The sequence below is a fragment of the Hordeum vulgare genome, chromosome 1H (assembly GCF_904849725.1).
Source record: "Hordeum vulgare subsp. vulgare chromosome 1H, MorexV3_pseudomolecules_assembly, whole genome shotgun sequence".
Lineage (NCBI taxonomy): Eukaryota > Viridiplantae > Streptophyta > Magnoliopsida > Poales > Poaceae > Hordeum > Hordeum vulgare.
In genome coordinates, this window is record NC_058518.1 from 19,491,979 (window position 1) to 19,516,667 (window position 24,689).

A 24,689-nucleotide genomic window follows, 5' to 3' on the forward strand; every position below is an offset into this window, starting at 1 on the left:
TTCTTTCACATCATCTCTATTTTGCCATCCGAATAAGGTACAGTTCTCATTTCATCTCAAAAGTAAGAACCGTGTAGCACTTATATGTGCCAAAAATTTGTGCAAAGAGCAACTGACTTTGCATAACAAAAGTTGATCATTTCAACTAGAGCAGGTCGATGCAAGCAAACAACATGAACACAATTGTGATCCATCCTTCCTCTGTATCATCGGTACATGTAAGTGATTAATAGTGTTTGAAGTGGAAAACGGGCAAATTACACTTTGAGTCCATACACTTGTGCCCTGAATTAGCTAAGATGGTCATGAGATCATCCTTTAGAGACACGAGGTTCCGAGTGAACTCATCCCACTTTTAAGGATGATGTAAACATGGTCACAACATAACAGGGAGGCTCAGTATAAAAAATTAACTTAAAAATACTGAATTAAAACATAAAATTATTTATGAAAAGGGAAAATGATGAATCATCCATAATATGTTTTTCGAAAAAAAATCATAAGAAAATGGTAACCCGCATAGAGTCGATATATACAAAAGTATATGTGAACCAACCAGGGGTGAGCTAACTTTTTTTATTTTTTTCCTAACTTTTCACTCATGGCACGCAAACCGTCTTGTTCTCAGATTTTAAACCTCAAAGCAAATTTGATGTATTTATGAATTTACCAAGGAGGGAGGATCCTTTCAAATTTAGCAAAAAAAGAAACATATTGATGATACTAGACATATTAAATAAGATCATCAAAATATCCAAAAAAAAGCATTCATGGAATTATATACTCCCTATGTTTTTGTTTATTCTGCATACTGGCTTTGTCTGAAGTCAAACTTTGATCAAGTTTGTAGGCAAAAATATTAACATATACTTTTTTATTTAGTCCACATATTAACTTTGACTGAAGTCAAATTTTAGAAAGGTTGACAAAGTTTATAGAAAACAATATGAACATTTACACTAAAAATATATATGATGTAAAAATATATCCAATGATGAATCTAATGGTATCGATTTGTCAACCCTTCTAAAATTTGACTTGAGTCAAAGTTAATATGCGGACTGAATAAAAACATATGTAGTATTACTTTTAGGGAGAGCGTGGATGTCACTGAGGTTTATTCAAATTTGTATTTGTCTCTAGCATGTTTGTAATCCCCCCACTTCAAAATTTAGTAGATTATCTTCCATCTGATAATAACTATATAAGCTTATGAAGGTAAAGGGTTTCCCCCGTTTTAGATTATAAAGCAATGGCCAATAACAAGGTTGATACAAAGAGGAATATATGGGCTTATGGTGTCGTCATAACTGGTACTAAGATCAATGACTAGAGACTCGTCGAATGATGAATTTTGTCTTGATGGAGTTGCTTGGCGATGACCGAGACATGGATGTATGCAAATTTCATAGTCTATTTCACTACCATGTTTATACACTAGTTAGCTATTCTTATGTGTATCCATTTGATACGATGCTTTGGGTCACTAAAAACTCCTTCTATTGAAAGAAAATCAGCTAAATGGTTTGGGATGTGTGCATCTTTCCATGCAGAGACAGAGTCGGGCATGAACTCATTGCAGTGTATCGTCTTGGCGCAACGTTTGATTCAATTTTTTTTATCAATATAGCTAGGCCCTCTCTGACTCTCTCTGCATCCATAGAGAACATGGTGTGTGCGGCGCATAGATAATTTATTTGTATTGTACGAAAAATATTTCCTCCACGTAATGTAATAGTCTCTTGTATGACGCACAGTGTACTGACCAGTGCCATGCCAATGTTATTTAAGCAACCATCTGGCACTTACAACTGCTTCCATTGCTAGCAATCTTACTCGCGGTACCAGACACATGGTGAATGTCTTTTGGTATAGGAGAAGATGGATCAAGATACATGGGTCATAATTAAAGAAACAAAGATATATTGGTAGGCACGGTAGGTATCAGAGAATTGGTGATACGATGAAGGCAGAAGACCAGTTTACACTAATGTTAGCGCCCCTATGCGGCTGTGCCTACTACTACGCCGATGCAAGTGAGCCGCCACACACCAGTTCAAACTCACAGACCTAAATGGGCCGGGAGCATATGAGCCTGACCTTGGTCTTGAATTTCCAAGATGTTGGATTTCATACATCCAATACGAATTGGCGGCCAAAACGTTGAACACACACGTGTAGAATGTTTTTGAAAAGGAGTAAGAAAAAATAGGCATGTATTCTTTTTCTAGGTTCACTAGGATTCCCAGAATTTGATCGCCTGGTCGAGCTAATTCCATAAGAATGAATAAACTCTTTCTGTATGAAGTATTAACATCAGTGTATACCTTTTGACATCCCCATTCTCACCATCGTTTGAACAATTCTGACAAGGACTCGGTTATTAACATGAGTATACCTTTTCAAGCCTTGATCTGATGCTACTTTAGCTTAGCAACATAATGAAGTGCCTTCTGTCAGTAAACATGCGTTGACTCAGATTTTATTTTCGCTTCTTATCTTGTCCTTGTAACTGAACTGGGTAGTTGAACATTCTATGCAAGAATGACAAACAAGAATGAAATTGAACAAAAAGTCCAAATAAAAACTGAATCACTTGCTACACTACAAATGAAGCACCAAACAAAGACCAAAAATCAAAATATTTGTGTTTTCCTCTTGGATATCAGTGTAATAGTCTCATTTTTTATTTTGTATATTTTTTCTTCATTTTTAAATGCATGAAATTTTTCAAAAATTCAAAAAATGTTTCAAATTATTGAGATTTATTTCAAAACACTTGAAGTTTTTAAAATTTCGTGATTTATTTTAGAATTTCTAACTTTTATTCAATTTTGGGAACATTTTTACCGATATCGATGTACTTTTCCCATATCCACAAAGATTTTTCCAAAGTCCATGAACTTTTTTGTAATTCATGATTTTTTTCAAAACTCCTGAACGTTTCTTCGAATTTGGAAAAAAATCAAATCCATAACTGTTTTCCAAAATGAACGTTTTACTTTTTACAATTTTTTGATATGTTTTTCCAAAATCGATGAACTTATTCCACATCCGAGAATTGTTTTTTAATATAGATAAACTTTTTTCAAATCTATGATTTGGTTTTTAAATCATGAAGTTTTTGCAAAATACATGAACAATGTTTCAAATCTATCAATTATTTCCAAAACCGATGAACTTTTTCCACATATGCCATTTTGTTTTCAAATCCATAATATTACTTTGCAATAGAGATGAATTTAGTTTTTCAATGTCAATGAACTATTTTAAATCGGCAATCATTTTTTTCAAAATCCACAAATTCATGAACTTTTAAAAAATGGAGCTTCATTCGAATTCGGTTATTTTGTTCGGTTTTTGCAAAAAATTTGAGTTATTTTAAATAAATACTTGGAAAGTCAACGATCAACCGGCCAACTTCAATCTGTCAAGAGATACCAGCAAACCAGTCGAATTGGCGAGCAAGCGAGTGATCAGTCGCCTGCTTTGTTGGCCTGGCCCATGAGAAGTGGGGGGGGGGGGGGGGGGGGGGGGTTTGAGCGCCAACGACTATTAAGGCACGTGGGAGGAGCTCCCATTTTTCATCACCTTATCATGACACCTCAAATGGGCTTTCGATATTATCAGGAATTATTTCATACATGGGCCCTCGGTGACCATCCTTCTCCGTATAATGCTTCTGCTTACCTAATACAACCTTCATCCTTAAAAAAATCCAATACAACCTTCATCATAAGAATAATTTCCTCTCTCATTATACATCACTCCACCTTTAGCAAAATAGATATAGAAATCTTGTTCATACAGTTTGACATCTTGTTAGAATATTTATATGTACCACTCGATTGGTAGAGCATATAAGTGGTGACTGCGAGAGAAGAACCGACGAGATATGAGAAGATGTGATGGAGCAGGAATTATCTAGAATGGTTGCAAAACTAAATCACATAGGCATGTGACACGATATAGACCTCGTAAAAGGAAGATCACCGATCTTCTTTAGTTTTCGCTACATGGCCTTTTCGAGTTGGACCACACATGTCGTGTGGAAATTTTAGAATCAACTACCAGTTGCTTGCCCCGGGAAATATGTAAATCGTGCCAAGGGCAAAGCCGAAGGCTAATCAGATTCTAGCCATTTATATTGATGTGTTTTCCTTTAGTTCTCGGAATTCGAAGGACTTCGAGCCACAAAGATATCACATGGAATCTCTTTGAACATATGAATTAATAGCGCCAAAATTACCATAGGCTGACTTCATATGTACCAATTATATTAGATGTAATTTTTAGCAAGAAATGGAATCTCATTGAAATATTTATTTGTACCTTGCTTGCATGTACTTATTTTTGTTCAGAATTCTTCCGACTATATAAATTGTAAAGAGTCTAGTCGCCTCGCCGGTCTTTAACATCTAATAATAAATATGTATGATCCCGCAGTGGTTGTATTTCATAATATGTCTGGAAAGTCAGTGAGTTACAATCGACTTCTGTTGTGATCAAGTGGATGGTCAGTCTAGGCACTCACATACACACTATACACACTTCTGTAGATAAGTTATTTTAGCAGTAGCACTACGTTGTACTGAAAAGCTTCCCAGCAAAGAAATGTTTCATTGAAAAGATTTTTCCCCACATGAACCAGTATCTTTTGTAAGTACCGCATAGTACTGATGATTGCGGTGCCAACGCTATTTAAGTGACGACTAGCATTTGACTCTCCTTCGATCAGTAGCAATTCTTTCCACAACACAGATATGAAGTAGCTTTCTATATGCATATGCAGGTCACAGACAAACCAATAATACATTGGTCGGCGCTAGGCACGGGAGGCATCCGGGAATTGTTTGTATGTGTGGACCTATAATTTCGTCCATTCTCGGAATTTCATGGTGGTGATTGGTCTATACTGCAGCACATTGGTCAGCAACGTCCACAGCAGAATCGTTTGCACCGGCCACTGTACGTGGAATAGTATACATGTTGTGGGGGTGTTTTAGGGAGAGGGCGGCCAGTAGCATATCTGTAGATACATTTCACGGTACATCGGACAAATATAAACCTACCGTTTTTGCTGATCTAAAGGTTAATATTAATCCGTACTACTCGGCTGGATGTGTAGTATTTCTTGCAGAATGGCACAATTTGAAGAGTTTAGTTTCATTGAGACGGAATACAGCATAATGTTTAGGAAACGGTTATGGTGACCAGAGGAGGAGACAAAGCAGCATCCGATGCTGGTCGGCCTCCGGCGCTGCTACACAAATCTGAGCGCTCTGGCACACGGATCGTCAACCCACATCCAGATAGCTGCTCCGACAGCTTCCATCGCCTGCTCTTCAGCCTCGTGTTCCAAAAGGCTAAAATTTGAAGCACAACTGCACAACTGGCCATAGAAGCATGAGCTAGCCAATGTGGATAGCTAAGATCATCTTCAACAGTTAGACGCCCCACGGGCTGAAATAACGCCGTTTTGGGGCCATCGGCGGAAAAAAAAAGGCTTGGAACCAGTTTTTTAAAAAACAAACTCGGTCTAAATTCTGTCAAAAACTACTCAAATTTAAAGGAAATTCAGAGTTTTTCGTTAATATTTGTACAAAACTAAAATAAAAACATAATTAAACCCTAAACTGAAACTATGTCGCCGTCGCCCGCCGCTGTCGCCTTCTACATGCCGAGAAGCTTATAGAAGTTGGTGCACTCACTGCCGTCATCGCCGTCGTCGTCGTCCTGCGCTCCGTCGCCGTCCTTGCTACACCCCTGCCCTGGATCGCCGTGGCGAATGGGTTTGGAAAGCCCGGGCGCCTCCTCGTCGCTGTCGTCGAGGATGGCGACGTCGTCCTCCTCGCGGTCGCGGCGCCGAGCGGCGATCTCCTCAAGGGCATGGCGCCGACGCTCCATTTCCTCCCGGGCGTAGTCGTCCCGCGTCCATTTGAGGACAGCTTTATCGTCGGCGGCCATGGCCACGTGCTCCTACTTGATGGGGAGGAGCATCAGCTCCATCTTCGACTTGACGAGGCAGGAGGAGGCGCCGTGCTCGTTGATGACGATGCCGCCACTGCGTGTGCGCCGCAATAGAGGCATCTCCTGCGGCTCCGCTTTGATGGGAAGGAGCGTCGGCGACCCGATGGAGCGGGAGCGGGAGCTGGACGAGGAGGAAGACGCCATCTCCATCCACCTCGGCGTCCAAGACCTGTCGTGGCGGCGGGAAAAGGCGGGTGGCGACGTGTACTCGTACCGCGGCGAGTTGCCGCCCTCGATCTACTCGAGGATGGCCTCCAACGTGCGGTCGCGGACGCCCCACTATAGGCGCCACCCCTCGGAGTTGTAGCGGCCGCGGGGTTCGACTCCATTGGTGGCGGCGACCTGGTGTTGGGAATGTCGCATGGGAAACAAAAAAAAATCTACGCTCACCAAGATCAATCTATGAAGATCAACATCTACGAGAAGGGGGAGTGCATCTACATACCCTTATAGATTGCTAAGCGGAAGGGTATATAACACGGTTGATGTAGTCGAACGTCTTCGCGATCCAATCATGATCCATCCCGCGATCTCATCACAACCCGTCCTGCGATCCCATCATGATTCGTCCCGATCTAGTGCCGAACAGACGGCACCTCCGCGTTCAACACACGTATAGCTCGATGACGTTCTCCACCTCCTTGATCCAACAAGCGAGGGTGAAGAGGTAGATCAGTTATCCGTCAGCACGACGGCATGGTGCCTTTTGTGGTGGCGCTGTTCCGGCAGGGCTTCGCCAAGCAATATCGAAACCGATCTAGTGGAGAAGACTGGTCTATGAGAGAGACAGGGTTGCGTTGTGGCATTGGTAAGTTGCAGCCCTCTCTCCCCATTTATATATATAGGGGGGAGGGAGAGGAGGGCTGCGCCCTAGGGTTTTTCCCTAAGGGGGTGGCGGCCAAGAGAGAGAGGGGCGGCTGCCCTAGGGGTGGCTTGCTACCCAAGTTAGGGTCGCGCCCCCTCTATGGTTGGTCCTCCAATGCCACGGCACAACCCTGACTCTCACATAGATTAGTTTTATCCACTAGACCGGTTTCAGTATTGCTTGGCGAAGCCCTGCCGGAAGAGCTCCACCACCAAAGTCGCCATGTCGTCGTGCTAACGGAGAACTCATCTACCTCTCCACCCTCGCTTGCTGGATCAAGGAGGTGGAGAACGTCGTCGAGTTGTACGTGTGCTGAATACGGATGTGCTGTCTGCTCGGCACTAGATCGGGATGGATCGTGATGGGATCGCGGGACGGATTGTGATGAGATCGCGGGACAAATCGTGATTGGATCGCAAAGACGTTCGACTACATTAACCGTGTTATATAAGCTTCCGCTTAGCCATCTATAAGGGTATGTAGATGCACTGCCCCCTCTCGTAGATGTTGATCTCCATAGAATGATCTTGGTGAGCATAGATTGATCAAGGTGATGTAGTATGCTCCTATAATACCACGGTTGAAACGTTTGTTTCAAAGCAAAGAGCATGCCAAGTTGATGTAGTGGCACAAAGAAGACCGTAAGGAAGACGGAAAGTTGAGATTATCCGTTGATGGGTCACAGTGGAGGAAAATTGAGAGAAAGTGGGGGGACTTTGCAGATGCACTACAGGAATCGGGCATTTTGCCGTCAGGGCATTACAGACGGCAAAGAAAGGATTACCGACGACAAATATTTTCTCGTCAGCCGCTGACGGCAAACAATGTCGGCTTACACCATGCCCGCAAAGAGTAATTTTTCCGTCAGCCGTCGTTCAGGCATACGACAAAGATTTTGCCTTCGGTCCCACAATTTTGCCGTCAACAAAAACTGCCAAACGGCAAAAAAAGTGCCTAACATAATGGCACAACGTTAGTGTCTTTGCCGTCTGCAGAAGTACGACCCAGACAACAAAGATTTTAACTTATTAATAAAAACACATGAGCCAACAGTGGAAGTGCAGAGGGCAGAGATTTGTATGCAGACCCATCACTTGCTTTTATGATTTTTACTACTTTGACAACCTTTCTAACACACTGACAACCATTCAACACACTGGCATTCATCTATAGAGAAAAATATATAGATTACAAGCATTCATCTATAGAGAAAAAACTACAGATTACATGCCTTCCAAAGTCATCTATAGAGTACGACAGACCTAGCAGTGGCTGGTGTAGCGAGGCATTAACGAGGAGGAGGTCGGCCAAGCCGGGGTCGACGGAGGAAGGGGTCGGTCGCACCGAGGTCGATGGATGAAGGAGCTGGCCACGCGGGGGCCGACGGTGGAAGGGATCGGCCATGCCTGGGTCGACGGAGGCGTCGACGCGGAGGGCCTTCCGATGCGAAGATGCGACGGTGGGGGACCCAATCGGCTGCAGCAAAGATGGTCGGTGGCGGTTGGCAGTGCGGTCAGATGCAAGCTCCAGCCATCGGATGCCGCGGGGCGGAGGCGGGGGGCATGTGGTGGAGCGAGCGAAGGCGGGGTCCGGTGGACGCGAGCGTACGCAAGATCCGGCAGGCGCGAGCGAAGGTGGGTGTGCACGGTGGCGTCTGGACCAGCCGGGTGGATGCGATGTGACTTGCGAGAGAGAAGTGGGGTGGGCAGAGGATAAGGTCGGGTGGACTGGATGGTGGGCCAGCTGGGTGGAGTGGATGGAGTGGATCGTGGGTGGGAGAGGCTATGACGGTGGGATGAGACAACACGTCATCGATCCGTGGGATTGATCCGCTTGGTGTGCTTTCTCTTTACCGTTTGCCTAGAAATATCGCAGACGGCAAAGCCGTCTGCCACTTTTTACACACGACAAAGTATGTCTTTGTCGTCTGCTATTTTTTAGTAGACAACAAAGCATGTTTTTACCGTATGCCACCTTTTTTACAAACGACAAAGTATGTCTTTGCCGACAGTTGTATTTTCTCGTCAGCCAGTGATGGCAAATTATGTCTTTGATGTCTTGCCCGAGTAAAAGCTGACGGCAAAGAATAGTACTGACGGCATATTTCCTGCTTCCTGTAGTGATGACGCAAGGAACGTATAGTTTGATTTAAGTGCAGATGGCATTAATCCTTTCGGAGAGCAGAGCAGCAATCATAGCACATGGCCTATGACTCTATGCATATATATAACCTTCCTCCTTGGTTGTGCATGAAGCGGAAGTTCATTATGATGTCAGTGCTCATCCAAGGCCCCAAGCAACCCGGCAACGACATTGATGTGTATCTAAGACAATTAGTTGAAGAACTTTTATAGTGAGATAAAAAAAGGTGTACATGTGTGAGATAAGCACAAACAGCAGGAATTTGACCTACGAGTGTTGATGTTGTAACCATCAATGATTAGCCTGCTCTTAGTAACCTTTCAGGACAGACAAATAAGGAATGCCACACATGTACACATTGTTTATAGATGATACCGAAAGTATATATTTGGATAAATGTAAGAAGATTGTGTACGTGGGACATCGTCGATTTCTTCCGATCAAGCATCTCTTAAGAAAAGAAGGCAATCATTTCAAAGGCGGGGCAGATCACTGGAAGAAGCCTGACCAACGCACTGGTGATCATATACTTCAAATGGTCAAGGATTTAAAAGCAATCTTTGGAAAGGGTCCTGGCAAAAAATTTGTTCTGAATGCCAATGACGGACACGCACCCATATGAAAGAAGAAATCTACATTTTGTAACCTACCTTATTGGATAGACCTAGAGGTTCGCTCAGCAATTGACATGATGCACATGACGAAGAATGTTTGCGTGAACGTGCTAGGCTTCTTGGGCGTGTATGGGAAGACAAAAGATACACCGGAGGCATGGGAGGACCAGCAACGTATGCACGAAAAAGACGGCATGCATCCAAAGCATTATGATGGTCCTGTCAGCTACACTCTTACCAAAGAAGAGAAGGAAATCTTCTTTGAATGCCTACTCAATATGAAGGTTCTGTCTGGCTACTCGTCGAATATAAAGAGAATAATAAATATGATAGATAAAAAAATTCAGAACCTAAAGTATCATGACTGCACGTGATTATGACGCAATTTCTTCCGGTTACATTGAGGGGGCTTCTTCTAGAAAACGTCCGATCAGCCATTGTAAAGTTATGTGCATTCCTCAATGCAATCTCTCAGAAGGTAATAGATCCACAAATCCTACCAAGGTGAAAGAATGATTTGGTCCAATGTCTTGCAGTTTCGAGTTGGTGTTCGCGTCATCCTTCTTCAATATCATGACGCACGTCCCAGTTCACATAGTCAAAGAAATTGCCATTTTGGGTCCTATATTTTTACACAATATGTTCCCCTTTGAGAGGTTCATATAAGTCTTAAAGCAATATGTTCGTATCCGTGCTAGGCCAGAAGGAAGCATCTCCAAGGGCCATGAAATAGAGGAGTTCATTGAGTTTTGTGTTGACTTTATTCGTGATCTTAAGCCGATTGGTGCTCTTGAATCGCGGCATGAGGGCAAACTGGGTGGAAAAGGCACGTTAGGAAAGGATTTAGTAATATGTAGGGACGGGCATTATTGGGCGCAAGCACACCATACAGTTCTAAAAAATTCCACCTTGGTGGCTCCGTATATCTAGGAACACATGGATATTGTACCCTCCAAGAACCCGGAGCAGTCTGAGCCCTGGATCAAACGTACACACATGGCGTCATACCGCGGTTGGTTGCAAACACGTCTCATGCATGACGACGATGTTGGAAATGACCCGTACTTGCTCGCCAAGTCACCATCTTCTATATTGACTTTTCAAGGATACGAGATAAATGGAAATACATTTTACATGATCGCCCAAGATAAAAAGAGCACCAACCAAAAGAGTGGTGTCCACTTTGATTCAACAAACACCAATAGGCCAAATGACACACATTATGGTTACATAGAGGAGATATGGAAAATTGACTATGGAAAAATTTGAAGGTCCCTTTATTTCGGTGCAAATGGATCAATATGAAAGGAGACGGGGTAAGGGAAGACCCGCTGTATGGAATGACAACATTGGATCTCAACAATCTTGGGTACACAGACGAACCATTCGTCCTAGCCAATAATGTGGCGTAGGTTTTCTATGTGAAGGACATGTCTACCAAGCCGATAAAAAGAAAAGATAAGGAAACGAATACATCATACAATCAGCCAAAGCGTCACATATTTTTTCAGGAAAAAGAAACATCGTGGGAATGGAGGACAAGACAAACATGTTCATACACCAGTTAGCTATTCATATGTGTATCAATTTGATATGATGCTTTGGGTCACTTAAAATTCTTTCTATTTGAAAAAAATCAGCTAAATGGTCTTGGATGTGTGCATCTTTCCATGCAGGGAGGTCGGGCATGTACTCAATGCAGTTGTATCATTGACATTTGATTCAATTTCTTTTATCAATGTAGCTAGGCCCTCTCCGGCTTTGTCTGCATCCATAGAGAACATGGTCTATGCGGCACGCAGATAATTTATCATAACTGTTGTATTGTACTGAAAAGATTTTCTCCACGTGATGCAGTACTCTCTTGTAAGGAGCACATCATATAATGACGAGTGCCATGCCAATGCTATTTAAGCGACCATCTGGCACTTGCCTCTGCTTCCATTGCAAGCAATTCTACTCGCAACACCAGACCCATATGGTGAATGCCTTTTGGTGTAGGAGAAGATGGATCCAACTACATGGGTCATAAAGAAACAAACTTATATTGGTAGGCATGGTTGGTATCAGAGAATTGATGATATGATGAAGGCAAAACATTGGTTTACGCTTATGTTAGCGCTCATGTGCCTACTACTAGGCCGATGCAACTGAGCCGCCATGCACCAGTTCAAACTCGGAGACCTGAAAGGGCCAGGAGCATATGAGACCGATCTCCCTCTTGAATTACCGAGATGTTGGATTTTATATATCCAGTACTTATTGACAGTCAGAACACTGAACCCATATGGGTAAACCTTCTACTCTCTCCGTTTCTAAATATAAGTCTTTTAAGTAATTTCACTAGATGTCTACATATGAAGCAAAATGATTGAATGTACACTCTAAAGTATGTCTATATACATCCTTATGTAGTTCACTAGTGAAATCTCTATAAAGACTTATATTTAGGAACGGATGGAGTACAAGGTTGTTGAAAAGGTGTAATTTTTTCTAAGCATGAGTATTCTTTTTCTGGGTTCACTACGACTCCCAAGAAATTGATCGTCTGGTCGACCTAATTCCATACGAATAAATAAACCCTTCTATGTGAAATGAAATATTAACATTAGTATTACCTTTTGACATCCACATTCTCGCCATCGTTTGAAGAAAGTTCCGCCATGTTATTAACATGAGTATACCTTTTTATGTACACATGTGCACCATTTATGAACGCCGGAATACTGTTGAGGGCAAGAAGCAAATTATATGGCTAGCTTCGATAACACTATGGTCATGGCGCTACTATTCGAGCCTTAATCTGCGGCTACTTTTACTTAGCAACATAGTAAAGTGCCTTATATTAGTAAACAATGTTGGCTCGGATTTTGTTTTCATTTCTTATCTTGGCCATGTAACTGAAATGAGTCATGGCACCGCTCGCCCGTGCCGCCCCCATAGGCGACCCAGGGGGAAACCCAAGCCGCCCTGCCCCTCGAGCCCTCCCGCCTCCCACCTTCCTAGCCGCCGACCGCAACGCCACTAGGGAAAACCTTCCAGCAGGGCGGCGGTGGGACTTCTTCCCCTTCGAGCATTTCCACCGGCGCGGGACGGCTGGATCGCAAGTAGGCTCTGGATTCACATGGGCTCCGGCGGCGCGCTACCCTTGCCGACGTCGTGTTGGGTTGAGCCCCATGACAATCTCATCTATGTAGGTTTCGGTTCTTGCATCGTTGCCGGATCCGGAGCAGACGAAGGTTTGGTGGTATAGGATGGGAACAGATGAAACTTTGGTCGGTTGATCCAGCCCGGCATCGGTGGCCGTCCCTCAAACGCCATTACTCTTCCAGGTTGCAAAGCCAAGGTCCCTCCTATCCACTTCCAAATACCACCTGGACGAATGTACAAAATTCATACCGGATTGGGCGGCGACGGCGTCCTACGCATCGTAACCTCCATGAAGGCGTCGTCTTGGGAGGCTCAGTTGTTCAGAGAGATATTCTATGAGTGGTGGGCTCCTGGTAGCTCCAGCAGCGACAGCGGTGGGGAGGTTGGCAGGAGGAGCAACGTTGTATCTACCGCGTCGATGACGACGAGTATTGGTAGCATGGTGTAGCTGGATCTCGATGACGGATGTCGCCAGATAGACAAGCGCATGGTGGTGGGATTGTCTGGTGCTGTGGCGGCGTCGACGATAGCTAGACCGGGTAAGGTTGATGCGTTAGTATGGCTCTGAAGATGGATTGGTGGAGGTTGGCAACGGCGGCCTCTTGGAGTGCACCGGACTGGTGTGTGCCCCATATCCGGCAAGTGGCTTGGTTGGGGTCTCATGTCTTATATGTTAGGCTTGGCTGCGAGGTCTGTTTGGTATTAGGATCGGACTATCAGCATCCCTTCATCAACTGAACACGAGTAGCGACAGATGTTGCCTAGACGGTGGCTTCAGACTTACTGTTGTATTTCTTTATAAGATCTTTGATGAATAATTAATAAAGTGGTTGCATGCATCGTCCAGATGCAGAGACCGGGGTCTTCCTCTTTTAAAAAAATGAAATCAGTCACTAAACATTGTATGCAACGAATGACAAACAAGAATGAAGCCAAACAAAAAGATCAAAGGAAAACTCGATCACTTGTCACACTACAAATAATGCACCAATCAAGGATAAAAAATCGTAATGTTTGTGTTTTCCTCTTGTATAGTGTGCTCAACTCGATCACTTCAGCCAGGCTGTGAATGGGACCGAGGCAGTATTGGATCTCAGATTTAAATCCAAAATCAAGGAAAAACTATGGAAAATTTTGTAATGGAAGCATCAATAAAGGATGTACACGGCCAGGAGTTAGGACGCACACGAAAAACACAAACTCTTACACACAAAAACACGTCAACAAAAAGCAAAGTCGTACAAACAAAAGCTATGCTGAAGCGGGAAAAGGAAGAAATCGCAAAGCCATCGGAACAACGATCATATTCGCATAAACCATATTTTGACGGCACAAAGACAACGATGCTCTTCAACAACAACATATTTAAAAAAGGAATGGCGTTCAAGGGTCGTCATCACTGGATCCAACCGCCATTAGTTAGATTTAAGATTTTCACCCTGAAAAACAAGTTCGAGAATATCCGAGCAATGCATTTAAGAAGGTAACGACGTAAAAAACAACCGTCATAAGTCAGATTCAAGATTTTTCACCCTGAATATCAAGTTCGAAAATATCCAAGCAATGCCTTCAGCAAGTAACGACGAAAGCAAACATCCTCATTGTCAGGTATAAACCACATGGGTCAGAGCTAGGGTTTTCACCTCGAAAGTCGAGACCAGATAATGAAAAGGTAACACCAAATCGGAGTCAATCACGTATGTCATCACCACTTTTCCAGCATCCCAACAGCTACATGCGCTCAGATAAAAATTCTACTGTCGTCACTGCACAACCATATGTTCCGCGTCAAACTAATGTCCATAGTTTGAATCTCGCGATCGAAGGTATACTGGGGGAGTGAGAACCGTCAAAAGCCTCCAAGAAACCGAATATCATAGCAGCTTCCTCCTGCGCCCGTGCTACAAAGCCAATGATGCAGTGATGTGACGGTGGCGACGACGCCAAGACGGGGCAAGCAGTACATCACCATCAAACTCTACTGCAGCACCTCTTCAACCAATCGCTCGTTGATGTTGTCGTGTCGCCGACTAAACCACCAGCAGATCCCGCGCCATTGCCAATTTGACGCGTGACCGGTACAGTGATACATGAGCCTTGTGCTAGGCGGCATTGGCGGACGGAACAATCAGGAGCGGCATGAACGCCTTCTCTCAGACCACGTCACAACCGCCGTCGTCCGAAGATCCGATGACCGCCACTAGTTGCCGCCAGGGATCTGTCGGCCGTCGCCTCGGTCCTACATGGGCTGTCAGTCGTCTCAGCCGTAGCACGAGGAGTCGCCATCCGTTGTCGCATCGTCAGAACAGAGAGGCCCATTCTTGAATGGGTCAATAGCTCTTGTGGGGCACATTTCGTGGGAATTAGAAGAGTGCAACGTTGTTCGACTGAATGGCCGTGGTGCGACACATTTGGACGCGTAAATAGCCTAGGCACAACATGGCCCTTAGACTAAACTGATGCCCTCGTTAGCTATTAGGGATTGGACCCACCACTTATCCACGTAAGTACGGGACCCTCCACTTGTCCGCGTAAATGCGGGACCCACCTCTTCTCAGCTAGAAGAGACGAGCACTCGTGCTCGTCCGTCCGCCGGCGCCCATTGGTTCCCCTTTTTCCAATCTTTCTCTTCTCCAGCGACCTAGCGCAGATGTCTATCTCCTCCGCCACGCACTCAAAATAAAGACAGTATGGTCCGGTGTCGCTCACAAGGTCTCCTGACTGCCCACGCCTAGAGACTCTTAAATGGTGGGTTAGTAAGACTGTTGAGAACAGCAATCTTGGGCGCGAATTTGTGAAATGTTTGAGCAAAACAATGGCAGGAAGGGATGGCAAGGTTAGATCTCAGTTCGTAGACCATTCTTTCGCTGTAATTTGCTCTGATTTCTCCAGATTTCATTTTTTCTCGTCGAATTTGGGATTTACGATTCATGTTGTTGTTTTCAGATCCTGAAGAAATGTACCAATTTCGAGTGGATGGATGATTATATTTAGAGGATTCAATTTGAGGGCTACATTGATTAGAGTGGGGTTGCAACCTGGGATCTCAATTTTGACGGGGTGCCGCTGATTGCTGTGGAGAATTTGGGGAGCTCGGGCGGGCGAGGGGCGGGCAAAGTCCTGTCGATGGCGAGGTGAGCACGTGATGTTGAACTGCACCCGTAGTCCGAACTGAACGAGGAACTGAAGAAGATCAACAAACATCTAATGCAGATGATCGATTTGCACAAGCAAGCAAATACAAAGGCAGGGGGTTCTATTGTTGTATCATTGCTCTATTTTTATTTTACTTGTTGTTCATCCGTCAACCCCAAAAGAATGGGCATTTAGGACTTTCATGAGATAGGATGTGATGTGTGCGCCATGCCAAGTTCATGTAACTGAATCAAAGCAGCAATTTGGAAAATTATTCAGTGTTCATGCCCTTGTTTTTATTCTTCAGTTAACAGAGTGCACACCCAAATTCAGTTTCTAATAAAAAAATCTAGTGTGTCGAATAGATGTTGGACCATGAGAAAATAACCAGGCCCAAAGAGAAACCAGCCCACCCGCGTAGGGGCACCTGCCTTTTTTTATAGCATAGAGGCACCCATGTTTAATGAAAAATGGTTCGACTAAATAAAATGTTGCTTCGGAAAATAATCCTCTAACAAACATATACTTTTTGACTTCTTTTTTACTTTGACCAAATTTTTATTCATGGAACAATGTAAATAAAAATGCGGCAAAATGCAAAGAGGTAGCACATGCATGGCATATGTTTTACATAGCAAAGGAAATTATTTGTGGCTTGTGTATAAAAAAGAAATTCGTTGCTACAAAATGACTTTTCACAAGTCATTTTTTCATCTCTTAAAAGATATTTATATTTAGGAACGGAGGGAGTATTATTTTAAGAGAGAGAATAGATCTCATGAGGTTTATTCAAACTTGTATTCGTGTCTTGCATGTTTGTAATCCTCTCCCACCTGAAAATTCAGTGTATTATCTAACAAGCCTACTCGCATCGATCTTTTCATCTGATAATAACTACTCCCTCTGTCAGGAAATACTTGTCGAAAAAATGGATGTGTCTAGACATATTTTAGTTTTAGATACATTTATTTTTATTTATTTCCGTGATAACTAGTTCCGGACGGTGGGAGTATATGACTTATGTAGTGGTCATGGTTGGTACCAAGGTCGACAACTAGAGACTCCTTGAGTGGTGACTTTTGTCTTGATCGAGTTGGTTGGTGATGATCGGGACATGGATGTGTCCAAATTTGATGTCTAGTTTACTACTATGTACATACACCAGTAGGCTATTCTTATGGATTTTTTTTTCATTTTGATACAATGCTTTAAGTCAACAAAAACTCCTATCATAAAAATAACCAGCTAGCTAGTTTGGGATGTGTGCATCTTGCCATACAGAGGCTGGGCAAGAACTCATTTTGATGCGATCGTTTGAGTCAGTGTTTTATATCCAAAATAGCTAGGCCCTCTCTGCCTCTCTGCGTCCGCAGAAATATATGATATGTGCCGCAGGTAGGTAATTAATCATAACAGTTGTATTGTGCTGAAATGATATTCTCCATGTGATGTAGTACTCTTGTAAGGAGCACACAGCATATTGTGTCATGCCAATGTTATTTAAACGAACATCTGGCACTTGCCTCAGCTTTCATCACTACCAATTCTACTTGCAGCACTAGACCATGGTGAATGTCTTTTGGTATAAGAGAAGATGGATCTAAAGAAGTAAAGATATATTGGTAGGAATAGTAGGTATCTAGGAATTAGTGATATGTGAAGAATGGAGGAGTTGTCTAAGCTTATGTTAGGGCCCATGTGCCTACTGCTACGTCGATGCAATTGAGCCGCCATACACCAGTTCAAACTCGCACACCTAATGGGTAGAATTTCTAGGTTCACTAGGATTCCAAGAAATCGCCTGGTCAAGCTATTCCATACGAATCAATAAAACCCTTCTGTGTGAAATATTAACATTAGTATACCTTTTGACATCCACATTCTCGCCATCGTTTAAAATAGTTGTGCCAAGGACTCTGTTATTAACATGAGTATAACTTTTTATGTACATATGTGCACCGTTTATGAACGTCGGGATACTGTTAGGGACAAGAAACAAGTTATGGCTAGCTTCGATAACACTACGGTCATGGCGCTACTATTCCAGCCTTAATACGGAGCTACTTTAGCTTAGCAACATAATAGAGTTCCTTCTGTCAGTAAACAGTGTTGGTCAGATTTTGTTTTCACTTCTTATCTTTGCCTTGTAACTGAAATGAGTCACTGAACATTGTATGCAATGAATGACAATCAAGAATGAAGTGAAACAAAAAGGACAAAGGAAAATTGGATTACTTGTCACACTACAAATAATGCACCAAACATGGATATAAACACAGAATGTTTGTGTTTTCCTCTTGGATAGCGTGTGCTCAACTCGATCATTACTGGCTGTGAAATGGACCAAGGCAGCATCAGATCTCAGATTTAAATCCAAACTGAAGAAAAAACTATGGGAAATTTTGTAATGGAAGCATGAATAAAGGAGTTAATGCAACAGCAGGGGAAGTATTCCACCAGCATACATGAAGTCCATATGTCTTACTGGAGCCATCTCCCCATCTATACCTATATTAATTAGAGACTCCCTGTAAATTCCCACGTTAATTAGAATTTACGAGCCGTTCATCTAAGGTGGAACCGAGTTATTACGGTGTAGATTAAGCCACATAAAAAAAAATGAAAGACCCACGAATCTTCCAGCCTATTTAATTTGGCTGAAGAAAGACTGATTATAAATCCCGTCGTTGCAACTGAAAGACAGGCCCATAATTTTATCACGGTTCTAGAAATTTAAGATAAAAGAGATACCTGTAAAATATATTCATGCAACGTCTATACCTCTCCGTCCTTACTCACTCATGTGGAAACCAGGAAGTCTTTGGTTACTGGGTGTGTCCGATGGGAGATGGTAGCTCAGGTTATCTTCAACCGATATGGATGGCGGCATGCTAATAGGATTGGACCTTAGTCCAGTTTTATCCGAGGGATATAGTCGGTTTTTGGGCGGTCTGATCGCCGTGTAACTCTTTTTTCTTGTTTTTTGAATGCTCGGACTACTTTGTTTTTTTTTTCAGACTATTTTCGTTCGTAATAAAATGGCTGTATGCATCACTCGATGCAGAGGCCGGGGCAACGCCTCCTTTTCGAAAAAAAAAATGTCTATACCTCTCCCAGTAGAAAACAGCAACCTAGGATGCAAAAAAAAAAAAAATAACAGCAACCTGAGGCAATCATAGTACGTGTCTCAATCTCTCATGTCTCCCTGTGTCTCACGTCTCTCTTCCTCTTTCATGTTTGTCTTCCTCCACATATGAAAAACAGATCTGATCAAATTTTCTCTCATATTGAAGCAAAGAACTTGGGGCATGGATCCCGTACCTCTCTCTCACACCTCTCCCTCTACGTCTCCCATGTCTCTCTTCTTCCGACATGAAGAAAGATTAGTATTTCTCCCAAATTGGAGGAAAAAACTTGGGGCATGGATCTCATGCATCTCTCTCGCCCGTCTTTCTCTTCCTCCCTCACTCGCTCTCTTCCTCCCAAAATGAAAAAAAGATCAGTATCATGTCTCTCTTTTCCACTCTCAAGTTTGATCCTCCCCACATGAAAACCATATATGTATCTATCGCAAATTGGAGCAAAGAACTTCGGGCATGGAACCCGTGCGTCAATGGGCAAAGAAGTTGGGCATGAATCCCACGCATAGTTTAGACTTTAAAAAAATTGTTCCTCACCAAGATCAGGTTTCTCTTTGACACCGCTGATATGTTATGTATTTCTTCTTTTTCCTGGTTTACATATAAATCGACTGTATCTCTTCGGTTTTGTTCTCTGTATACTTGATTTATTGATGTGTTTATTTAGTAGGCAAGTGCCTATTATATTATATTATATTATATTTTCCCCCTATTTTTATTCAGTATATAGGGATTGCTGCACCCATGCGAACTGATAGGTGAGGCTAATTTTGCCGGTCAGCAGAGTCACCGGTGTCAAATCATCCACATTTCAGTCAACGAATATGCAGATGTGTCGCATCCAATTCCATATTCGAGACCCACGTGTCCAACCATAGTGCAGGGGTACATACAAAGACGAGAAGTACGCAACAGTCTTGTTTTGAACGATGCCTGCATGGTTAAGAATCTAAGCATACACCCATGCATGGGAGTTTATAGTACTGGGAGTTTATAGTACGTGAGGCCATAATTGTTCAAGACATACAAGTTCTATATCTTTCACTCTTAATTATGACAGGATGTGCATATGCAAATGGTCAAAAAAATCGATGCCTCCTTTGATCCTACCTCTCCTCAATCCATTAAACAAAGGAAGCCAGCATCCGTATGTCACGGAAAACGAAAATGATGACTTATACAATGCAGCCAAGGATGTACGCAATACTTTGTGATCGTGAAGCAGGATGAAATATGTGCTCGGAATTTTTATTAATCTGCCCTTAGAGAGTCTTATTTGTCTATATACATAAACAGAAGAAGCAATATTTTGCCTGATGAAAACACCCTTTCAAAATGCATGTCTTTGATGACAGTACAAGGTCAATGACCAAAAATAATTAAGTTGGTTTTTATTTGTTCATTCATTATGGCTTACCGGTTTAGGACTGCAAGTCCTTGGATTATTGCGTTTGAGCCATATTTGCTGTGTGACAGGCTTCAACTTCTAGGATGGTCGAACAAGTAATTCTATTCGGAGTCTGTATTCTTGAGCTTGAGACAACACGACACCTATTCTGCCTCTGCCAGGTTGCCAAGTAGATTTGGACTAATCAAGCCCTGCCATATCAGGCTGCAACACTCTGAAGCGAGCAGGTTGGTCATCAGTGGCAAGAACTACTTCTCTTTGTAAGAAGATCATCGACAATCTGCCAAGTAAGTACATGAAAAAAAAAATCCTCTATTCATTACCACCGGGAAGAATCGGTCCGTGATTTATGGTGGCTACTAGAAGCACCCTTGATCAAAGGCATCTAGCTGACGCAATTTGCATAGAAACATAGTGAACACTCTTTACTAACTGTTGATTCAATACAATGAAAATACGGCCATCTAAGAAGTACATGAAAGAAAAATTGGCATCTAAGAGTATCAACAATTGAGTAGTACACTATTAAAAATAAAAAAGCAAGTCTAGACATATACATATTTTATTATGTGTTACGAGTGAATCTAATACAGTCTGCTTTGTTACAGGTTTTTGCATTGATGTTTGACACAAGCTCTCTATAAGTAGTGATGTTCTCCTTTTTGCACTTTGTTATGTTGGGTGTGGTTTATTCAAATATATTGTTTGTATCATCAATTATTTGACATCAATTCACTCACTTGAGAAAGATGCATTCTTTAGCTACTTATTTTCCTCTCAGTTAACTCGAGGGATATCAAGTATCAAGCATGATAGTATATGTTTGTTCTTTTTTATATAATGAGTTACTAAATTGAGTTGACCAATTTTTTTGTAATATTCATATGATTTTTGAGTGCATATGATTTTACATTTCTAATCTAAATAATACAAAAGTTCATAGTTAAAGTTATAAAAGGTGCATTATAGGTAAATGCAAAACATCATTTATTATGATATCCAGGGAGTATATCATAACAAACTAACATCACTAACTATTTGAACATTCTTAGATAATTAGTGTGCATGAATGCTAAAATTCACATACACATAAATACACATAATAATGTATTCATCCACTTCAAATGCTCCTCTATCGATGCAAAAATTTATGGTTAATGTGACTAGCCACACATTATATTGGTTTCTATTTGAATTCCCTGTTGTTCATATAGTGGAAACGGAACAAAATATGTGAGTATGATATCTTAAGATGTACATATTTTGTGCTCGGTTTAGTTTATGATCATTCAAACATATCCATAATTTATTCACAGAAATATATTCCCTTATGAATTTCTCTTGATATCTCAAATCCTTTAGGTTCCCGATGTAGTCGGGTCAATGTTGTTGTACACAACACATTTCTTTTTCTATGTTATGGGAATGTAAGTCACTATTTTGAATCTAGGCCGTGCAAATGCACGGGTTCACGACTAGTAATCTTAATTACGTGGTAGCCCAACATGCAAATACGTGATTTTGCAGCAGGCTATGTACATTACCTGGTCAAATATCCCAACCACTACAGGACACAGCCCTAGAGTTCCAGCTGATATGCGATACGAGTTCAGCCACAAGCTCTTTTAGAACGTCGTCGCATATCATTTCAGCAATGGCTGCTCCAAACATTTCAAGTTCAGCGTGATGGTCCCATCGCAAAGGTTCAACATAAGGATTGGAATAAGCGTGTTATATTTGGCTATTTGGAATAGGCGAAACGATCATATTTTTAATGGTAAGAATATCCAAAAAAATTGCAAGTTATCATACAGAGCTACAGCTTGGATCCGTATGTGTTCATTACTCAACCATGTGGATTCCAGGAAAGGTTATGGCTATTGGGTGCAACCGATGGGAGACGGTCGCACAGACTACCTTAGCCGGTTTGGATGGCGAGTTACTAATAGACTAGGTGCATATGTATCGTAGTCTGTTTGTTTCATTTCGTCCGATGTGACAGTTTTACACCGTTTGGGAGCGGTTTCTATCTTTTTTTGCTTTGTATTGGAGAACTTAAGACCCTGGTTACTTTCTTAGTTAATAAAAGGGTTGCATGCATCGATTGATGAAGAGGCCGGGGAATGATCCTCCTTTTCGAAAAAAAAAAAATCAAATGCTGGTAGCTCCTTTGGATGAGCAGTGCCATTTGCCAGCCAATTTCAGCTAACTTCTTCCAATCCAATATAGGCTAGGAGTTTATCATTATTTTTTAACACAGGCTGCTACCTGGAGGAGGAGCCGTCATGTCAGCCAAGATTGAGTTAACGAGAACGAAAAGAAGCCTTCTGCCTGATTTCAACCACAGGAGCACGTTGTTGTACTCGTTTACCAGCCATACGAACACATCTGATCTGAACTAGGTAGACTCTCACTGCTCTAGGTTGACTGGAAAGCCACACGCTGTGCCAAGCACCTCCTGGACATAAGAGCAATCCCTGTCCTTCACATCCTTGAATATAGGTAGCTGCTCCTCCTTCACGTGGTAATCTGAAGTGCATGTATCTATGCACTCATCTGAATCATCTTTGCACGTATTGTTGCACTTGGACCTAGGAACATTTCTTGATTTTCGACGGAGGATGAATTTTATTGACTTAGAATGAAGCATCTACCAGATACGAACACAATAAAAACACACCCGACCTCTGCATAGTTAGAATGCACACAGCCTGACGAACCTATGCTGAATCGAGAAAAACAAGAAATCCCATAATGATCAGAACAATGATTGACAAACTACAACAAAAACTATATCCGCACCAACCATCTTTTGACGGCACAATGACAATGATGTACTTCAACAGCAACGCCTTCAAGAAGGAAATGACGTTCAAACGTCGTCATCCCCGAATCCAACCGCCATAAGTCAAAACCAAGGTTTTCACCCTAAAGAACAAGCCCGGGAATATCCGAGTAATGCCTTTAACAAGGTAACAACGTAAAACATCGCAATCGTCATTTGGGATCTTGGATCCTTCGGAAGCAACAAATTTTTCTTGTGAATCTATCATGAAGGAAGGACCATTTCGACTCAAGTATTTTGGTAGGTATTTAGAAGGACTTCAGCAAAAATAAATTGCGGCGATGGTATTTGACGATATATATATTAAGATCACCAAAATAACCATAAAATGCTTTCATAAACCAATTATATATGATTTATAGAGAGAGAATGGATCTCAGTGAGGTTTACTCAAATTTGTATTTGTATCTTGCATGTTTGTAATCCCCTCCCATACAGTGGATTATCTAACGAGCCTTGTCGCATTGATCTTTCTATTTGGTAATAACTATATGGGCTTATGTAGTGGTGATAGTTGGTACTAAGATCAACGACTAGAGATTCGTTGGGTGATGGCTTTTATCTTGATCGGGTTGGTTGGTGATGATCGGCACATGGATGTGTACAAATTTCATGGTCTAGTTTACTAATATGTACATACACCAGTTAGCTATCTCATGTGTATCAATTTTATATGGTGATTTTGGCAAATAAAAGCTCCTTCTATTGGAAGAAATATCAGCTAACTGGTTTGAAATGTGTGCATCTTGCGGCGCAAAGGTCGGGCATGAACCCATTGTAGTTGTATGGTCTTAATGTTTCAATCAATTGCTTTTATCAGAATAGTTAGGCCCTTTCTGTCTCAATGCATCAAAAGAGATACATGATCTGTGCCACACGTAGATAATTTATAATAACACTTGATTGTACTGAAAAGATTTTCTGCAGTACTCCTGTAAGGAGCGCACATTATGATGACGAGTGTCATGCCAAAGCTATTTAAGCCACCATGAATCTAGCACTTGCCCATGCTTCCATCCCTAGCAATTCTGCTAGCAGCACTATACTCATGACGTGAATGTCTTTTGGTATAGGGGACACTGGATCTATCTACTCGAGTTATAAAGAACAAACATATATATATTGGTAGGCATTCCCCTTTTAGAAAATCAGGGAATTGATGATACGCAAATACGAGAAGGTGTGTTTACGGTTATGTTAACGCCCATGTGTGCACAGCAGAAAATGTTCATGTACTTTCAGTAATGCTACACGTACGAAGTTTTACGAAGGGATTTACAGATTACCTGACATTGATTGACCGGGATTGATTAAGGCACATGGACCCACCGATGAAATTCAAGGGGGTCAATTAAAAAAG